The sequence below is a fragment of the Abramis brama genome, assembly GCF_963993115.1.
Source record: "Abramis brama genome assembly, chromosome: 15".
Classification (NCBI taxonomy): domain Eukaryota; kingdom Metazoa; phylum Chordata; class Actinopteri; order Cypriniformes; family Leuciscidae; genus Abramis; species Abramis brama.
Window position 1 is genome coordinate 37,076,662 of NC_139977.1, and position 17,369 is coordinate 37,094,030.

The window sequence follows — 17,369 nt, forward strand, 5'->3', positions numbered from 1 at the left end:
CGTTTCCATTAACCGATGTTAAACGACTGAAACAGATTTTTTTTCTCTCGCAATCAGTCATTCCAACAATTATGGCAACGAATGTTGGTAGGTTTATGTATATCGCAGCACCGCATTAACCATTATTTTAAATTGAAGGAGATGTAGTTTTCCAAGCTTTAATGGGAAGGAAAGCCTCTTATACTGGGAGCAGCACATATGAGGAGTTTCTGGGTGTTTCTCACTCATTTCTGCTTCGAGGTCTTGATTGTGGCATTTCTTAGTGGTTTAGAATCCAGTATTCCTGTAATTATTTTGTCTTTTAAGAGTTTAATGAAAAACTCTGTCTCGTCTTCTGTCCAAACACACCGCAGCATCTACATCAGGTGACTGTAAATACACAAAAACTGTTTCCATTGCAGTTTTTGCATTTGCATTATAAAATTTGACCATAAGGTGGCGCTGTTCTGAAACTTCTCGAGTACATCCAGGGCTTGGTCCTGATGAAACATACTGCAGTTTTGTAATGACATGCTAATGTATTCATATCTGTCACAAACTGCCCTGAGACACAAAGGCTGAGGATCAAATGCAGTTTATTTGAGTATTCCAGAATCGTAATCAAACACAGGTAAAGGGTCAAGCACAGGCAGGTAGTCCATACAAACACAAGACTAGGGAACACGGCCAGAAGAGTAATTCACGGAACAGGCAAGAAAACCTAAACCAAGAGACGGAATTGCAGTGTAACATTAAACAAGACTTAACAGATAATGAGAAAACCAGAGGGTTGTTCCATAAAACAAGATTAGAATACAAGCCAGGCTTATTTTGGTTAGTCAGACTTATCGTCGGTGGATTCTGTTTCATAAAGCAAACTTAAAATAGTTCAAACTCAGTTACCCTGGCAACTTATGCTGGGAAACTAGCCTGGTCCAGGGCAGGCTAACTGTCAGGCTAAGCCTCAGTTGTTACACAGATCCTCTAACACTGACCAACAAGAACACAATGATATTACCACTGACACTCTCTCATACCATTATTGGACTTTATTAACCATTATTAGTCCAAAAATAAATACACAGTATAGAGAAAATCAACTTAAATAAGGCTACAATGATAAATTAGAGTTTTATTGTTTTATGGAGGTTTGTCTTATGTAACAGTTTCACAAAGCTAAAGTCAGACCATTCTGAATTTGCTCGAAGTCTTGAAATTATGCAATCTAATTTAAATCAAAAACAACTGCTCATGCTTCATGTGTGTAGCATCTTTGTTTCGATTGTGATTAAAATGCAGTGGCTGACTCTAATTTCAAATGGCTACAGTTTTTTTAAGGCCAGTTTAAACTGTTATAGAGCAACTTAACAAATACATTTGCTTAAAGAAGAAGAAGAAAAAAATGGCATCGGAATTGGACAATTTGCGTGTAAAAAAACAAATCGTAATCAGCCATAAAAAATCTATAAGTAATCTTGCCTTTCATCGGGGATCTTGGGCTTGAAAAGGTTGGTGACCACTGACGTAAAGCATATAAAAAAGGAAACGATATTTCCTCGTTTATAAGAGAAAAAGAAGTTGTGTTTTACACAAGCTAAAAATAACATAAGCTTGGTGATTAGAGTTTCAAGTGTTTTAGTATCCCTTTGGTAAGCAAAACATACATATTAAAAAAATATGATTTAATAAAGTTTTAAATATTTAAATTTGTTGCATTTCGCAGGTAAAGCTTAAGACTGGATTTAGATTTTTAAAAATGTACTGTATGGGAATACTAATATTGTTATGTTTTAAAAGCTATTAAAATTATGAAAATATGAGGTTTTTGGTGAGTTTATAATGTAATCAATTTGTCATGTAAAAATGATTACATTATAAAGTTCGAAAAAAAAAATTTTTTAGACGAATATTGAACATTTGAAATTTAACGCATTGAAATGTTTTTATGGCTGAATTTTATAGACATGCATTTTGTTCTGAATTCTTAGACTGCAAATATCCAGTTTTTAAAAATATAGATTCAAGTTTTCAAGATGAAGAAGAAATTTGGAACTTCAAATTCAGTTTTCTAAAATTCAAAACATGGAAATTCAGATCTTACAGAAAGTATGTCAAAGCTCATCCTCAGGGAAGAGTAGAGGATCTCAGAAAAGTCGATCGGAGGATTTTGGCCAATCACAGAGCTGGAGTCGGTCTCTGCCGCAAACGTGGTCTGGGACCTTCGGCTCATTTTGTCTTCTAAACGTAAAAACGAAGAAACCGTTCATTTATCACATATTCAACCCTTCTCATGCACGTTAATAAACAAATCTTGCAAAGTTATTTCATATTTTTATTTTTGTTTTCGTTGCACTTTGTTTTATTCTGCCAAATGGTAAAAGTATAAAACCAAAATGGAATAAAACGCCCCTTTCCACTGATTGGTCAACCGAAGATCAAGCCGTGCTGTCATCAAAACTTATTCTTATTCTTATTATAACAGAGTTTATTGCAACTTCATTTAATCTCTTTCTCATCAAACAGCCAGACTAATAAATGTCTCGACACAAACCGTACCGGGACACAGCCTAGACAGAGCTTTCTTCTGTGTACACAGAAATTCGGGTGCCATGAAATACTACTTCATCATATTAAATAATAATTAACATGGCATCTGCTCTCACAACTTCCCCTATTACATATCTGGCACACCGCCTGTTTTATTGATCTGACCAACTCTCAGAATATGAGTGCTGAAGCTGCGTGATGCACTGGACAGCGCGGAGAGAATGAGCAAATGGTGCAATGAAGAAATCACATAGGCCGGCGTATTATACATTATATTTAGAAGGTGAAAAGACAAGTTTGATACGAGTAATAGTGAAAAACAGAAAGTCTTTATTGTCATTAATTGTATTGTGTGATTTCTCTGCACACACACACACACACCACCATTTTGCTAATTACATATGCTTATTAAATACACAAATAAACCTTACAATAACAAAACCTCTGAATGACACAGTTGGTGTAGGAACAGTATTGAGCACCAGATGGCGAAGTAGAGCACTGGGTCAAAAGCTTTGAATCACCAACACAGTTTGTGTTGTAAAAGCATCAGACTGTTGAGAAGCCTCGTTCAGCTCATCCCATCCCTAACTTAACCAAGGCAAACATGAGGGCTTAAATATACAAGGACTACTAATGACAAGACAAGGGACACCTGTGCACAATAATCAAGACAATTACCCAACGACAACAGAGGACACATGACAAGGGGAGCACATGGCAGGATCACAGGACTTACAAGACATGAACATGACACAAAACCACAACGACATCTGCAGTGTGAAGAAACTTTAACCTTTTTACACCTACATGAGCAAACCACAGCTGAACAGGAAAACATGTGCCATGTGTTGATGGACAAGCTAAACCAAAGTAGGCTACTGCAAAACATGAAGCACACAGCATCTCACTCACACATCACATGTACATAAGCAAAACAAGATATACGTCCCAGGAGACGCAACAGATTATTAAATGCTAGAAGTATTGATAGTTCATGTTAATGAATGGAACCTTAGAGTGTTACACATTATTCTTATTTAAAAAGCTACTGAAAGATATTAAAATATAATCATCTCTCAGTGCAGAAGATATGTTAATGTTAATGTTAAATGGTCAATGATAGAAAAACATTTTCTGTCTGTGATCTTGATCTGAATCAGGGGCGTTTCCTCAGAAGAGGCATGAGAGGCAATGCCTCCTCAAAAAACTGGAGAAAATACAAAAATAAAAAAGCTCAAATATTACAAAATATGACATAAATCAGAGTTTTTTCTGAATTAACCCTGTTGAGGTAAAGTTACAGCGGGAGTCTTGCCTCCTCTGAGCACATTGACTTTAACAGAGCCCTAAAGTGTGCGGAGGGTTTAGTGATTATTTATTTATGTGATTATTCTTTTACAGTTATTTCTATGATTAATCATTTCAAATATTATTCTTGTATTAATTTATGCTTTTTGTCTATTGTATGTTTTAATATCATATACTCATAGTTATACTCATATTCATGTGTTATATTCAGACCAGACATTTAGTTTATTTCTACTCTGAGAATGTACGTCTATTTTGGGCTAGGCATGCTGTTAGTTTCTTCCGTTTTCTGTTGAGTGTAGTATCCTGTCTAATATGTGTGGTATCGTGTCTAAGTTTCACATGAGATGGTTATCTTGCCTGGAACTAAGGCTTTATTTAAATAAGGTTTAGACATGATGGAAACACGTATTCGGCCATTTCGGCTTATTAAAGGGTTAGTTTCAGTAAAAATAACACTTCTGTCATTAACTACTGATCCTCATGTCGTTCCAAACCCGTAAGACCTTCGTTCGTCTTCGAAACACAAAAGAAGATCTTTTTGATGAAATCAGATGGCCGTTCCGTTGACAGCTATTTAAAGGAGTAATTCACTTTAAAATGAAAATTAGCCCATGATTTACTCACCCTTAAGCCATCTTAGGTGTATATGACATTCTTCTGTCAGACGAATACAATCAGAGTTATATTAATAAACACCCTGACGCTTCCGAGCTTTATAATGGCAGTGAATTGCAACATCAGACTGAAGCTCATAAAAGTGAATCCTTCCATTATATAAGTGCTATTATTTGTTTGAATATTTTGTCTAATAAATGTAATTTATTCAAAGTGACATTGAATTTGGGGAAAAACATGTCTGGATTATTTTGATAATTTTTTTATTTTGCTATTCTGTTTACTGAAGAAAAGTTTGCACTTTCAAATGTGTAGTGTGTGTTGGCTATTCTACATACGTTTACAAAGTCAGCAAAGCTGTGAAGATTTTACTTTCTCTTTTTAGTGTTCTTAAGTTTTATACTGTGATGCTGCTATTGTGTTATTGGTATTGAGTTATATGTTTGGTAATAAAAAGTTAAACTGGCAAAAACAAACTTTTTTTTTTCTCGGGGTCGGGGTGGGGGGCATCATTAAGGAATTATGCTTAGGGCACCAAAATGGCTAGCAGCGGCACTGATAGGACTAGTATTAAAACTAGTGTCATATGCAATGCGCAGCTAAGCAATGAATACAGTGTGCTTCCTCATTCACAAGTTCACTCTTACAAATAACTCAGATAGAATAAATGTAATTGTATTTGTATTTGGCGTGCCGTCCGAGGAGAGGGCTCCGGGCTCGGTATTGACCCAGAGTACTCCCCCGTATTCCTGTCTGTGGAAGAACAGGCCAAGAGTGAGAAGTCGGAGTGGCGGAGGGATGCTGAAGAACTGTTGAGGAATGTTGGTGAATATATATATATATATATATATATATATATATATATGCTTCCTCTCATGCTGATACGTGCTGCTCCCGAACACTGTTTAATGAAACACACTAAAGATGAACAACTGAGTAAATACAAATCACAGATATGAATAAATTAAACAACGAAATACTAAATAAAAATACAGCACAAAATACTGCAAATATAATGTACTGTACATTTATTAATTTAGCAGATGCTTTTATCCACTTACAAATGAGGAATATCACAAGTAATTTGCCACAAAGACACAATATTTATAGAATATAATATCAGGTTTATTAGAAAGCTAGATTAGGAGACAAGCAAGAGCAGAGGAGAAATATAGTGATTTATTTGTTGTTGATTTAAGATTTTTTGGTTTAATGTTGTGTTGTTCAGTAACGAGCGTTAGCTTAAATAACTGTGACTGTGTGAGTTTAGTGATCCTGCATCGGCCTTTAGCAGCGACAGAGGAGGAGTTTAACCTTCACACACTGTATAAAGCTGATCTGTCTGAGCTCTCTGATCTCTCAGCGCTGCGCTGGATGTCTCCTCTTCTGCTCAGCACAAGGTGATTAAAACACTTTATCTCTAATGCTTTTGTTAAGAGATTTTTTAAAATTATTTAAATTAAGACATTTATGTCTATAGACAAATGATGATTTATGAATTGTGATTTGATTATCAACCCTAATTTTATAGTTTTCTGTTTTCTTTTATGTTTTGTACGATATCTATAGAGTTTTTCCATAACAGTTTACAGTGATGTAAAAACACAAGGCAGGGAATGAAACTGTTGACTTTTCATTTTTTCTGTCTATTGACAGTTTCTATAACATATGAATATTATTTTCCAAATATCAATGAAGGTGAATCAGAAACTGCTGATTAGAGATTTTCCATAAGACTTATGGATTGATAATATCTATAGAGTAGTAGTTTCCAGTATTTTAATAAATTCTGCTTATGGAATTCTTTTACAAAGTATCATATATACACACACACACACACACACACACACACACACACCTAGGATATCCAGATCAACCAAAGGAGGGAGAGCATTTTCACATTTGGCTCCGAAACTCTGGAATAGTCTTCCTGATACTGTTCGTTGCTCAGACTCGCTCTCCCAGTTTAAAACTAGATTAAAGACGCATCTTTTCAGCCAGGCATTCATATAATATTGTTAATCAAACTACAATCCGGCCTCTAGTTCATAAATGCCAGAGGAGAACTGGCCCCCGACTGAGCCTGGGTTCTCCCAAGGTTTTTTTTCTCCATTAGGTCACCTGATGGAGTTTTAGGACACCATTAGGTCACCTGATGGAGTTTTAGGACACCATTAGGTCACCTGATGGAGTTTTAGGACACCATTAGGTCACCTGATGGAGTTTTTCGGTTCCTTGCCACTGTTGCCTTTGGCTTGCTCAGTTGGGGATATTTTGGGGATATTTAATTTAATTTAATCAATCAAATTCCACTAGAAACAAACCTTGTTGTATTATTTTAATTGAATACTGTGAAGCTGCTTTGATACAATCTGTATTGTGAAAAGCGCTATACAAATATACTTGACTTGACTTGACACACACACACGCACACACGCACACACACACACACACACACACACACACACACACACTGGTCAAACATTTGGACACAATACTATTTTTTTATATTTTAGAAAAAAAAGTTTCTTAGGCTCATCAAGCCTAATTTATTTAATCAAAAATAAAGAAAAAACTGTAATATTGTGAAATATTAATACAATGTAAATCATCTGTTTTCTATGTGAATATATAATAAAGTGTAATTTATTCCTGTGATCAAAGCTTAATTTTTTAGCATCATTACTCCAGTCTTCAGTGTCACATGATCCTTCACAAATCATTCTGATATGAGGATTTATTATCAATGTAGAAACAGTTGTGCTGCTTAATATATATATATATTTTTTTGGAACCCGTGATGCTTTTTTCAGGATTTATTGATGAATAAAATGTTTAAAAAATAACTGCATTTATTCAAAATATAAATCTTTTCTAATAATATAAATCTTTATTATCACTTATTTGTATTAGCAATTGTAGACCCCAAACTTAGACAAAGACAAAGGATCTGAGTCTGAGTATTTAGGGAGATGCTGAAGAGGGTTCAGGGCGATTTGTAATTAACCCTGATGCTGAGAGTGGCCGAGACTCTCGGCATCATGTACTTTCTATTGTCAGGTTCGCATCTTTTTCTCTTTATTCCAGAGCATTTGATGTTTTGTATTGATTATCTTTGAACTGATTATGTATTTGGCATGATACATTTACCCGACATAATAAATTGTTACATTTGTTATGTAACAATACATCTAATTGTTACTATTACTTATATCTGTAATAGTGGCCATGACCTATGTCTAAAGAAATGTAGTGAAAAGAAGTGTATACAACCAAGGGATACAAAAATATCCTAGAAAAACTGATGAGTTTGTGATCGTGGGCCCACATAAGATTAATGGCCGGTGTGGGGACCCTGTTAGACTTTGGCACTTGAGTGAACGAAGATAATAAAAGTTAAGAGTTAAATAGAATAATCAAATGTGCTGCTAAACTGTTATATAAATGTTATATAACTAATGGGCATTCTAACCTAAATTCGAGGTTGTGATAAAATGGAGTCGGGTAAAAGCTTAATTGGAATCAAATTACTTTGCTACACGGGAATGACAGTAACGAGCAGTAAACCTTCACCCGCTTAGGAAACTGACGTTGGACCGATTGGGCAAGCCTAACAACAGTAAAGCCTGGTTCACACTGGACGATTTTAAAATTGTCGGCCGATTTTCCAAACCTGAGAGACCCCACACACGGCGATAAAAAATCACGGGTCTAACAGTTTTGGTCGTACAGTGTGTGGTGCGCAGCCACACGGCAAAATCAACACATCACACACAAACCGATTTGACTCCCGAGCATTCCCTCGAGATCAAACGTAATTTAATACTGTGCTTACGAGGATACTTGACAAAGTGAACATTTTGGCATACTTTTGTGTGTTTTTGTCCGTTCAAGCGTGAAAGAGAACTCAATGCGGCAGCGCGCTGTTTGAAGCGGCATTCTGTGCGCATGAGTTCTCTGTGTGTGTGTGTGTGTGTGTGTGCATCACACAGAGAGGAGATTTACAGACAGCGCGCCACCAGTAAAGATTTAAGTTCTTTTTTGCGTTTTATCGCGCTTGAATTGCACTTGAATGAATGATAGCATGATAAAATACTATAGTAGGCTATAGAGCAGCCAATGGATGAAAGAAAAAATCTACACGCCTCAGTCCACAGGCTGCGTGCGCAGTTGACACCACACACGAGGAGAAATCGGGCCAAAACAATCCAACATGTTGGATATCCCCGATTTGAGATCGGAGCGGTCCCGAAGTCCTTCCGAGCAGACGAGAGCAGTCTTAACACACGGAGCATCCTTAAGATTGTCGGAAGGGGTGAATCGGGGCTAAAATCGGCCTAATTATCCTGCCGTGTGAACCAGGCTTAAGCATGTTCACGTCTGCTCATGTCAACATTACATTAGTTCTCTCATCTCCAGGTCCAAATACTACAATAAAACCATGTAAAAATATGACAGCCAAACAAAATACAGCGTTCCTTATAATGTTTAGGAAACAACTTCTCAAATCAAAAGTAAAAAATAAATAAAATAAAAAAAAGAGAAAAGAAGGGCACACACAATAAACTGGCATTCATCTCTCTATAAAAGAAATGTTCCACTAAATATAATTTAACAAAGATATTCACGAAAGCGCTTGTTAGTTCAGTAACTCTCTTAACAACACACACTTTTACAGCAGAACTATCTCAACAACACTGTTCAGTGTGACATTCACACCCAGCAAGACAAAACTTAGCTCTCTGATGCGGTGTGGAGAAACTTGTGCCTTTTTATAGGCCTGCCCTACATGAGCAAACCACATCAGATAAACAGCAAAACATCCTGTCGCATGTGTTGATGCACAAGGTAAACCAAACTCCAAAACAGGCTCGGCTCCACGGGGGGCCAATCAGAAGCTTGGCCCACCCTGGCCCCACACCGCATAACAGCCAATCACAAAATTGGTGCGATATTCAAATTCAGCTCCAGATATGTTATTTTCTGTTGTCTTCCCAACCCCCTCTTTAACTTCGCTACCTCTGAGGTAAACGGACGAGCTGAATTATGAAGCAATTTAACGACAGTAACAGCAAATTAACTTTATTAGAACTATTAGTGAACTTGATTGCCATATTCTAGTAGCCTAATAAAACACAACATGCACAGATTTCTTGATCCGAAAGGAAATGTGCTTTTAGCTCATGAAAAATCAATAATACATGAACTGGACATGGATGAGTTTGTAACAGAATTCTCTAAAATGAGTACAAAGCGCATACAACGAGTATACTGTATATTATAATATTATTATTATCATTATTATTATTATATATATATTTTTTATTACATGGCTTTGTTGAACTCTTTGTTGGATTCAAACCGTAGAGACGGAACGGACTATTTTCTTTAGTGGAAGCAATACAATCGTTTTTAAATCAATAAACTCCTTTAAAAAAAAAAAACAATATTTTGTGTCAAATTATTGATTTATTTGGTAGGTAGCCATGTAATAAGCGGGATAATGTAGAGCGAGGCGGTTGTTGTAGCGAATAACAACCCCTTCAGGATTCAAGATCCGCTTCGCGTCGGTGTCCCGATCATTACACATTATCCCTTACATATATTCTAAATATACATAAGAATGTAAAAATAAAAATGTAAAAAATAACAATGGCCAAAAATTTGTAATGTTATACTATATTAACAGACGTGAGAACAATTCTTTAGAAAAACAGCATTTCAGATGAAATTTACATTTTTAGTTTGTAACAGTTTTCTAAAACGAGCAAAAAGCTGATGTTGTAAATGGTATAGTGATGTAAATAGTTATTTTAAAAGACCTGCCCCTTTTTATCAAATCTAAAGTTACTTACTTAATTGATACAAGATCTGTTAAGGAAAAAGAAAAAAAAAGAAAAAAAAATTACAAATGCAAAAAGAGGGAATGTAAAAATAAACATGTTAAACATTTTAATCTATATATAAAGTTACTAAATAGTTGCAAAATATATACAAAATATTATAATGAAGAAAACACAAACATACACAACAATAACAAACAAACGACCCTAACAATTGCCTTAAATTTATGATATTAAAACTATATCAATAGACATGTGAGACTAAAGCATTAAGAACACCCTCTCACCCTCTCCCCAACCCCCCCACGTCACACCACATGTACATAACCAAAATAACAACAAGATACAGGAGATGCAACAGATGTCTTCATGTTAACTAATAACTAATGTTGATGAATGGAACCTTATTGTAAAGTGTTACCCATTTTTATAGTGAAACTGAAAAGTAAAACTTTATTGCTCAACAATCATTAATTTTAAACTTCACTCTAAACTGAACCACTGTATTCTTTTAAACAGATTATACAGTCAAAATATATGAGAAATTACCGCATGGGAGAACATGTGTGGAGCTTCACAAACTACAGAACAATTAAATACATTTGGACAGAGGAAAATGGCAAACAAAAAGGACAAACATGTACAATCTAATGAGCCGGAAAAGGAGCTGATGTTCAGACAAAACAGCATTAATAGCGGCATACCAAACTGTGAGTATTTATGATGTTTAAGATCAAACACTGTTATGTATCTTTATTCATGAACATATCTTCTCTGGTGTCTGAATGTGTAAAATCAGTTCACTTTCAGTCGCTCACACTACGCTCGACGTAGCCGACGTATAGACTGATTGGGATCACGCTTAGGGAGCCTGTCATCTTCGAGTATTGTTAAAACAAGCCAATGCACATTCGCGTGTGTGAATTGAATCACACGCACCATATAAATTCAGTGGGTATAAATTCGGAAGTGGCTGCACGCACCAGTTGTCTTTCACTTTGGAGCCGATCGGGTTTTCTGATGTCTCTGAAGAGTGTTGTGTGTACAACGAGCGAGTGTCGGTGTTCTTCTGGAAGATTCTCCCAGTGCTGGTGTTTCTATAGCGAGTGCAGCGGTGATCGCGAGCTACGGAAGCTCTCAACTGCTGTTTTAACAGCATTTTTATAAAGAGTGTTTTGTTGACGACCGGTTGTTTGTGAAGTGTTGCTGCAGTTGTTCCCCTGTGTGCTCCGGCACTGGTGACAGGTCCCACTTCCTGAAAGAGCAACACGGGTGTGTTTGTGTCTTGTTCAAGATGCCATTCCATCCGTGCGTTTCGGGGTGCGACAGGGCTCTGTCCCCCTCTGACGGTCACGATAGATGCAGCACGTGTTTGGGGCCGAGGCGGTCGGGCTCGTCTGGAATCCTCCACTGTGTCCCGAACCGTCTCGGTTGGATGAATGGTTTCTTGGGGCAGGCTGGGGTGGTTCTCAGCCCACTGCCCCAGTAACTTTCTTCCCTGAAGTGCATGAGGAACGTACTAGGTCGTGGACGGCACCTTTCTCTGCCAGAACCCGCCTCAGTAGCTCCTGCCCCCCTCACTACCCTTGATGGGCGAAGGGTTACGAGGCTATCCCTCCAGTGGAGCGGTCTGTCGCGATGCAACTGTGTCCGGCGACCGCTACCTCATGGAATGGGGATCCTCATCTCCCCTCTAAGGCTCTCATCCATCCTTACGGGCAAGGCTTACAAAGCCTGTGGGCAAGTCGCTTCTTCTATGCATGCCATGGTGTTGCTTCAGGTCCACCAGGCCCAAGCACTCACTGATATGCACGAGGGTAGCCCAGACCGTGAGCTCATGGGTGAGCTCCACACTGCAACCGACCTTGCCCTCCGGGGCACAAAGGTTGCAGCTCGCGCGATCGGTCTGGCGATGTCCACCTTAGTGGTCCAAGAGAGCCATTTCTGGCTCAACCTGGCGGATATGAGGGATGCGGACAAGGTTCGATTCCTGGACTCCCCCATTTCACAGGTTGGGCTATTCGGCGACGCAGTGGAGAACTTCGCCCAACAGTTCTCTGCTGCCCGGAAGCAGACGGAGGCCATCTGGCACATCCTGCCCCGGCGGCCGCTACTGCCTCCACCCGTCCGCCTGGGGCAGATCACCCGCCTGCTCGTCGCAGAGGGTGTCCGTCTGTCGCCGCCTCTGCTCCCGCTGGGTCTCCGCAGCAGCCTCCACCCGGCCACAGACGGGGTGCCCAGCCCACTTCAGGAGCTGCCAAGCCAGGTGGCAAGCGTCAGCGCAAGCGCTCCTGAGCGGGCCAATCATGGATGGAGGAGAGAGCTCATGGAGATGGTCACCGATCCACTCCCTCCCCCCTGTGGAGGGCCGAGAGGAGTCTTAGTTTTTGTATGTGTATGTTCCGCCTACATTTACATTTACCTACATTTTCAAAGAAAGAGCAATTTCCTCTGTTCCTGGGTCCCAAGAGGGCCAGACTGGCGGTGTGCGACCATGTAAAGCCTTGCACCCCTCAGCTACCTCTTTTATCGCCAGTCGGCAGTTGGGTGCGGTTCGAGGACCCGGTCACGCCTTCTCACAAACTCTCTGCTGCCATGTAGAGACAGGTAAGTGTTGCACTACACACTCAGGCCCTGCTTCGGGCCCTTTTTCAAGCTTCTGTTCAAGTTACAAACACAGAAATGCACTTCCAATGCTCCGTCCACAAGATTGGTCAGCAGCGTTCGACCTGAAGGAAAGGGTCCCACTGAAACTTTCAGAGGCTCCTGGGGCATATGGCAGACGCACGATTTGATCGTCAGGTTCCTGAGGGGAGCAAGCCTATGTGTCGAGCCGGTTTCTTCCATGGGCTCCCTTCACATGAAGCCAGCTTCACCGTTAGTCCAGTTTGTAGTGTCGGCTTGCTGCGCCATTCCCCTCCTATGGACTGGATACGTGCACCGCTCTTGCTCTGGTTAAGTTCCCCTTTTGCCGAACACTGTTGAGTTGGCGGAGCGTCCGATGCTAGGCCTATCACTCGTATGCACTGGTGGAAACTGTGTTAGGCTGGGTCCATCTGTTGTGATCTCTACGCCGATCCCATATGTGTAGTCTTCCACGGTACGGCTCCCTGCGGCGAGCCCGTGTCTTCCCTTGGCAGAGCCTCCTCTGCCGTCATTGACTGGTTGCGTCTCCCCCTGTTTTCTGCTGGAGCCCCCTCAGTGACATGTTGTACTGCCCGGTAATTCGCTCAGTCCATTTGTGTTATTCTCCACATGTTACCTCCCTACGGGCAGGATGTGTCTTCCGCAGTGTATTCCTTCCAATGAAAGGTTAATGCTTTCCCAGTGGTCCTGTGGAACAGCAGTGACTTTCCTGGCCTAAGCCCTGTCCTATCTCCGCCTCAATATGCAGGAGGATCAAGAGGCTTTTGTCTAGGCACTGGAAGGTGGCAGCACTAGTGGCGTTTTAATAGGGATCCCAATCAGTCAATACGTCGACTACGTCGAACGTGAGCGACCGAAAGGGAACATCTTGGTTACGTATGTAACCCTCGTTCCCTGAAGGAGGGAACGGAGACGTAGTCCCGTCGCCACTATTGCTGGACCACCGCTGACTCCGGGCTCCGCTCGGCTCCTCAGTGAAAAACAACTGGTGTGTGCATCCACTTCCGTATTTATACCCGCACTGCGAGGCGGAGCTTGTGATGCAATTCACGCACGGCAATGTGCATTGGCTCGTTTTAACAATACTCAAAGATGACAGGCTCCCTAAGGGTGATCCCAATCAGTCGATACGTCGACTAGGAACGGGGGTTACATACGTAACCGAGACGTTCTACACTATAACTTTTCAGTCACTCTATATACAGGAAAAGCATCATTCACACTTAAAGTTATGGTCATAAGTTTATAGTTATTTTGTCTGGTGAACTTTATGAAAACATGTTATTATGTGAAATTCAGTTCAAGTATTATTATTATTTTTTATAATCACATTCTGTAGATTCTGCAAGTTGTATGTACATTTATCACCACAACTGTAAACATTTGGCAGATGCTTTCATTCGAAGTCTGATTTATTAATTGTCGCTCTGCTGTTTGACCCACTGGAACTGCTATAATCTGATGTTCCGTTTTTCACTCGCAGTTTCTCGTGCTTCACAGATTTATTCTGATGTGTCAGGTGGAGTCACATAAAAGGTGAGACACACACATCATATAGAGAAATAGAGATATAGAGTGAAAACTGAAGCAGAAATCTGATGTTATATTAATCTTTGTGTTATATTTCTGTATTTCTCCTTTCAGAAAGCAGCAGTGTGATTCATCTAACCTGATAAATATTCTCCATCATGTTCCTTTTTCAACAAATATTAAGTTCATGTATAATAAGAATGTGTACGAATGGATTTCAATGGATTTGCACAGATATTAAACATAACCTTTCATATCTTCTTATGCTTGAATGGATCATAAATATACACAAAATTATGCCAAAATATCCTCATAAACATAATCAGTTTTGTCCAAAGTAAATGTGAACAGTTGGGAAAGAAAGCACATGTGTCATTATATTGGATGCGTGTATTTTTTTTACATTTTTTTTATTATTATTATTATTTTAATTTCTTCTATGTAAAGCACTTTGAATTGCCATTGTGTATGAAATGTGCTATATAAATAAACTTGCCTTGCCTATTTGATTTTGAAGTGACAGCAGTCTATAGTCTATTTAATAAAAATAAAACAATGCAGTGTTATTTTAAATTAAAAAATAAATATATTTTAAATTATGTTTGATTTCAGTTTTTGGAATTTTTGTTAATTGTATTAAGCTGCAACAGAATGTTTTGCAATAAGACACATTATAAATGTTTGATATCTAAATCTAATACCTTATTAAAATCAAAACTGGGAATCAATAAGAATTGTAATTTGTAAGCAAATTTGTAAGCAAATTTTCAAATGCGTGTTGCATCCACGGTAGCCGTTATGTACCATAAAGCTATGACAAGGATGTCTTCTAATATAGTGGGGCGGCTAAGCGCAGATTTTCATCAGAATCGATCACTTAGCGATAAAAGCATCAAATTTGGTATGAAGGCTCACAAAGGGGGTCTGATCAGATTTAGGACTGTAGGCGCTCTGGGGGCCATGTAGGCCATTTTTCAAAATGGCCGCCAAATATGGATTTCGTAATGGGAAAATTAATTAAAAGCTGCCAGAAACATAAAATGCAATAACACATTTCACCATAAATACATGTAAATATGAGCACACTTTCACAAAGAAGGTCTTTAAACTTTAAAATATAAGATATGTTTTAAAAAAAATTGAAAATGGCCGCCAAATATGGATTTCATAATGTCATAATGGATAGATGACAGAAATTAACAATTAAAAAAGTTGCACATTTGTTCATTAATCAGTCTAGTTCATTTTTAAACAAAAAGGAAAATAGGTTATGATATCTATCAGAAATTATGTACTTTTTAAATGTATACTGAAATATTTAATATGAAATTGTGTGCATATACTAATACACATCATTTTTACTTGGTAGTTTGTCAGTGACTCTTCCTTATTCAGTCAGTAGGTTTCATCTTGTGGTGGCCACAGTTGAATATAATTCTCTTTAAAATCTAGGGAAATGGTGGGATGTTTTACTCTCGACTACACGTGAGATAAAGGCAAAGTCAGTTGAATGTGTTTCTCACTGTTACTCAGTAAAAAATAGTGTAGGCTAATACTGCAAGTAAGCAAACATAACTCAGACAGGCAAATATAACATAAAATAGATTTTAGTCTGCAGGAATTAAGAGTTAGGATTCTGTGAAATAAAGTAGGTGTACATTTCCACAGAATTTCATTTAGGCTGGTTATCTAAACTAGCTGCAATTCATCCTATTTATTTCATTGTAACTCTGTGCTCTTGTACAGCTAGTTTATACCACCCAAAGCTAATCTCAGTCAATTATTTTCTCTCCAAATGCTCTCACCTTGACTATAAATATTAATTGTAAGAACTGTTGAGTCCTGCTGGATTATTTGCAAGTGGTTTAGTAGGTAGGCCTACACATCACATTGTAGACCGAGTTTTCCTCACAAGAAAAACGTTAGTCAATCGATTTAATCTTTTTTGTGCCAGTTAAGTGAAATAGAGTAGCCAATATTTTTTTAAGGTATTAGCACACATCTTTTAAGTTAGTAGTAGACCTCATATACAGTTCCACTTCATAAGAAAAACTAAAACTACAAGACCACTACACAAGAACTACTGTGATCCAATGCAATGGCTAAAACCTTCAAATTATTTAATCCTGGATATACTGATCCCCCAACACAAATAACTGACTGGGAATTGTGTTTCATTTGTCAGAATAATACTCAAGAGCCACTCAGATGCCCATCAAATTGTCAAGGGCAGGTCAATACTGAACGTTACAAAAATCTGGCGGAGAATCTATTAAAATTTCATGAACTTAAACAACTCCCGATATCTCTACAGATTGCACGGTTAGATGAAGGGCAAGGTATAGAGGCCACATTTATTAGGAACAATGCAAAATATCACAATACATGTCGCCTTAGATACAACAATCAAATGCTACAAAGAGCTGAGAAGAGAGCTTCTGCAACTGATGACCATGACACTGCAAAACGAATAAAAATTAATTTAAGATCCTCATTCAGTGATGACATCGATAAGACTAAATGTTTCTTTTGTGGAGAACCTGCAGGTAGTGAGAGACTTCATGAGGCTGCGACATTTCAAATTGATGAAAAAGTTAGAAAGTGTGCCATTGTCCTCAATGACACCAAGCTTCTGGCACAGCTCAGTGGAGGTGACATGGTGGCTTTAGAGGCCAAGTATCATTCCAAATGTTTGGCCTCTTTATACAATAGAGCTAGATCCCAAATCAAGGACACCTCACCAGGTGAAGAGCAGTTAGGACCAGATGTATCTAGTATGGTCTTTGCAGAACTTGTCATAGTAATTAAATATTGTGTTAATATTCAAAGCTCAACTGCTGAAGAGTTGAACTACTGGTTCTTTGTTCTGTTTCTTGTTATGCAGGCCTACATTAA

The 17,369-nt window shown here is 38.5% G+C and overlaps 1 protein-coding gene and 1 long non-coding RNA gene across 2 annotated transcripts in view; both read left to right on the plus strand.

Moving 5' to 3' along the window:
• The window catches only part of LOC311096814 (uncharacterized protein), a 367,324-nt gene that overhangs the window by 318,304 nt on the left and 31,651 nt on the right, over window positions 1-17,369 (plus strand). The gene's annotated exons all lie outside the window — the stretch shown is intronic.
• Window positions 5,729-14,994, plus strand: LOC311096809. The gene is made up of 4 exons (XR_014609109.1): window positions 5,729-5,855; window positions 10,818-11,008; window positions 14,428-14,480; window positions 14,589-14,994. It is a non-coding gene; the product is annotated as an uncharacterized lncRNA (long non-coding RNA).